The sequence below is a fragment of the Lolium rigidum genome, chromosome 1 (genome assembly GCF_022539505.1).
Source record: "Lolium rigidum isolate FL_2022 chromosome 1, APGP_CSIRO_Lrig_0.1, whole genome shotgun sequence".
Lineage (NCBI taxonomy): Eukaryota > Viridiplantae > Streptophyta > Magnoliopsida > Poales > Poaceae > Lolium > Lolium rigidum.
This window is the reverse complement of record NC_061508.1, coordinates 315,325,025-315,329,327: the sequence shown is the minus strand read 5'-3', so window position 1 is coordinate 315,329,327 and position 4,303 is coordinate 315,325,025. Positions and strand designations below refer to the sequence as shown.

The 4,303-nt window shown below is 41.3% G+C and overlaps 1 long non-coding RNA gene across 1 annotated transcript; it reads right to left on the bottom strand.

Annotated features, from left to right (window-relative positions):
- Nucleotides 1–1,832: 1,832 nt before the first annotated feature.
- LOC124684200 lies at nucleotides 1,833–3,642 on the bottom strand. Its single transcript, XR_006996940.1, has 3 exons — nucleotides 3,579–3,642; nucleotides 3,295–3,480; nucleotides 1,833–1,872 (listed from the first exon to the last, which is right to left on the bottom strand). It is a non-coding gene; the product is annotated as an uncharacterized LOC124684200 (long non-coding RNA).
- Nucleotides 3,643–4,303: the final 661 nt, after the last annotated feature.

Genomic DNA, 4,303 nt, shown 5'->3' with positions numbered 1-4,303 from the left:
TACCATAAGGCTGCACTAGAAGCTATCTAAAACATGGACGACATAGTAATCTCTTTAATCCTGAGTGGTCAACCACAAGTGCACTCTCAGGCGACGACAACCACATGACAAGTACTAGACAGGAGTCATGTGGCCCTGAGTAGCCACTCAACATTTGCGCACCCTCAGGCGAAGACAACCACAATGTGGCCCTGAGTAGCCACGTACCCTCAGGCGACGACAACCACAATGTGGCCCTGAGTAGCCACGTACCCTCAGGCGACGACAACCAGGGCCGGCTCTATATTTTTCGGGACCCTAGGGCAAAGTCGACAAAAGGGCCCCCTAACGCCTAAATATATGTACATATAGCTACGTATATAAGAACTAGCATAATACCCCTGCGATGCGACAATATTATTGACGACGAACTCATGCACAATAGTGACATTGTCAACAATGATGTTTTAGTTATATGAAAATGTGGTTGTGCGCGGCGGCACAATGACTATTATGCGATTAATTATCAAAATTCACACTCTTGTTTCCTTAATTAGGCATCTTCAACAAATATACTCTAACATATTATTTCCTAAAGGTGATAACTGAGTGCTAGCTTAGTGGCAAGGTTTGCGAGTGCGCAATCAATCCACCCGAGTTCGGGTCTCAAAGGGAACTCGGGTGTCAAAGGGAATCGAATTAAATAGGATGTTATCTAGCGCGTATAAATTCGCTGCTGGAGAGATCTCATCATCTATCTAACAACCGGTTGTCGTTTTTTTATTCCCTAAAGGTGGAAATTGAGAAGTTTGCTTGACAAAAATGGCTTATAGCCACTAATACACATCGACTTCCCTATAAAAAAGATACTCATAGACATAACGTGTATGTGTCAGACCACCACGTAGGAGAAACAATCCAAGTACAAGTCTTCTTCTTTGATCCAAATTCTTTTCATAATTCTCCTTAATCTAGAAAGCTACTGGAGGATATGTGCAGTGAGTTTGAGGGCAGGAACAAATGATGGAGCAGCACGGCCGGCCCAGTCAGCAGCGCCGCAATTTCCAATCGACTCCCAAACCGATCCACGGCTAATGTGAAGGAATTCACATGAAATTGTAACCCTAGTTGATGGATTGAACTATGGATTAGATGAAGGATTGGATGAGGGATTAAGTCATGAACTTACAGTGAATTAGATGCGTGTCGACGAGCCGTGAAAATCGGCCAAACAAGCTGCCGATTTGCGATGGAGCCGCGCCACCTGTGAGACGAGGCGACGGAGGCGCCCTGCGGACTAGCTAGACGAACAGTCGATCGGTGGTTTCTCCAGGTGGACCGATCAGTTCGATCGCTTGCGTGGTATGTTTGTTGGTCACTGAAGTTCTTTCGATGGCTAGCCTGTTCGTTGCAGCATGTGCTACATTTTTTCAGCCCAAAATAGAAGACAAGATCCATCTTGGCCCCCCCTCTGGCCTGGGCCCTAGGCGGTTGCCCATGGTGGCCATGGGTCAGGGCCGGCCCTGACGACAACCACAAGGTGGCCCTGAGTAGCCGCCCACCAAGCAATTCCAAATCCATCCAGGTGTTTCATTAAGGTTGTTAATTTTTAAATTTTCAAACATTCTCATTCGACAAAGAAACAACACTTGGCATTTGATCTTGCAGGCAAGAGTAAAGCATCCTAGCAATAGGTTCAGGAGTAGCTACACACTACTAGGGTTTGCTACGCACAGCATAATACTTTACTTTTGAAATCAAATCCTACCATGCATACTAGGTTTCAAAACACTAATGCATAAATAAAATAGATAGGATTTGAATGTCACTTGCCTTTTCGGTAATTGAAGATAGTTCACTTCTCTCAGCAAAACACGTCGCTCTTCACACAAACTATAAGATAAAAAAAATAGCACAACATAAACACACCATTCATACAACAACAAAATCAAGCAAGGAAAACAACAAGTTATTATTCATTTTATTTTAGTCATCGGATAAAGAAGATATGGCATGAGGCAAGGCTTGCAAGGTTTGGCTTTGATAAGTGGGATTTGAATATATTAAAGATTCAAGGATTTAGGGATTGGATTTAAGTGGCAGAAAGAATACTCAGGTTAGGGCGAGACAAGACTTACTCAATTTGCCATTTGTAAATTGAATAAATATTTTCAAGGTAGGAAGGAATATAAGGTTTGTAGAATTATCTTAACAGGATAGATATGGATGATAGGGGTAGATAGTGCTAAGGATCATTTTGATTTAAGATCTTACTGAAGTAATCTTATTTTTAAGTTATGATCTTGGAGACAAGTGAGAAATTAAGATGAAGTGATTTACAGATGTAGTATTTACTTTAAACTTCATCTATCACATAGATGAACAATATAGGAGATATGATATGAGACATGGCTATGTCAAGGTTGGTATTGATAAGTGATCCAGAGATGAAATGGATATTCACTGGTTTGACAATATGATCATTTGTGTGGACTAACTCATCACAACAACTACACATGTGAAAATGGGAACATAGTTCCACTTGGATAACACAAATAAAGTGTGAGCTAGGCTATCATGGTTTGGGTAGATATGATATTGGAGAAAGAATTAAATGACCAAGTGGTTCTGATGGATGGGTATGATCATAGGGATTATTTTGGCTAAATGAACTATGTCGAAGCCAGTCATAAGACTACACTTTTCGCGAAAAGTTAATAGAATAAGATTTCCGGATGGAAGACCTTTCTACACGGAAGTTGTAGAGAATTCTATTACAAGCGTATCGCCAAAAGAATCTCTCGAAAAAAGTTTGTAGGATTTATTTTATAGATGATGTTGCGGATCAAAGGGATACAGCGAAAACAAAGCGTGTGAATCCGACAAGAAAAATGTCCAGAATGATCTAGGCATTTTACTGATTCCAACGGTATAAAGTTTGTTGAAAACCGGCGTGTGAAACTCAACGTATGAATTTTACAAAACTAGATAGAAGCGGTTAGAGTTCTAAAGGTGTCCGAAAAGTTGTTCGAACAAGTTGCTCGGATGGGAAATCTTCCTAAACAAAAGTTGTAGAAAATTTAATTACGAACTTAACGGAAGAACAACTATTCAAAACGGAACTCTAGATCTGCAGTTACGGAATTTCAAAGTTTTAACATTAGCTAGTACAAACTATAATCTGATCGATCGGTTGATGTGCGCATGTGAGGAACAGTTCGGACGTGACTGATCTGATGGACTATCTCGGACACTTGTTTAGCACAGCACTAATCTGAGTCGCGTAAAGGAGCGTGAACGGAAACAGCAACGTACCAGCGACCACAAAGCTGGTTACGAGTAAGATGATGGAGGCGGACTCAGTGTTCAGGCGGTCTCCAGGGTTCGGCGAGGCGTGGACTGAGTTCCATGATGATGAGGCGGATAGGTGAACGTGCTCTCCGGACTCCTCCTCATACGGACTGAACAGAAACTACTGCCGTCCTTGCCATGGATGATCACCTGCTGCATAATCGGATGGTATAAAGAAGAAGAAACAAGATGCGCTCGATTTAGGGGAGATGAATGAAAGAATTATCAGCGCATAAGTTCCTGTGTACCGGGCGAAATCGACAATGGCGTCACCACAGCGGTGGAGCTTCAACGCCAAAAATTCGGTCAGAGGTACAGAGCTTGGGGGATTTTTGGGGAAGAGATGGAGTGAGGAGATGGGAAGCTCCAGACCGGTTAAACAGAGAGGGGAGAGAGTCAAGCGATGGGGAGCTCAAGAGGTGGTCTGGCCGTTGGGTTATGACTAATACATTCAATTTAAGGTGCAATGAAGTAGGATTTTAATCCCCTGAATTGGATTGTGGTTATGGGAAGTAATTCCAGAATTTAGAGCGAGGCGTTTTACTGTCTAGAACTGATGTAATCAAGATGGAGAAAGGAGATGCCATTGCAGTAATGCACATCTGGTGTACGTGAGAAAGGAGATGACGAGCTGTTGACTGGGTCGATTGGCCTAGATGGGCCAGCATATTTTGGTCAGCTCACTTGGATCGGTTTTCAAATGAAATCAAACAAAATTATATTTTTCTTGGAAAAGCTCAAAATATTGTTTTAGAACGTTAAGGAACAAATTTATTGTACATAGTAAAACTAAATAAATAATTTTATGCACTTTGGCCTATATGGCTAATTGGGCAATATTTTGCAAGTAGAATTTTCAGGGTTTTGTTTTCTCAAATAGAAAATCCTTTAAAGATTTGAAAACGTTGAAAATCAAAATATGTTTCATTTGAAAATATTTTGAAACCATAAGTCTTTGAAAACACCATTTTGA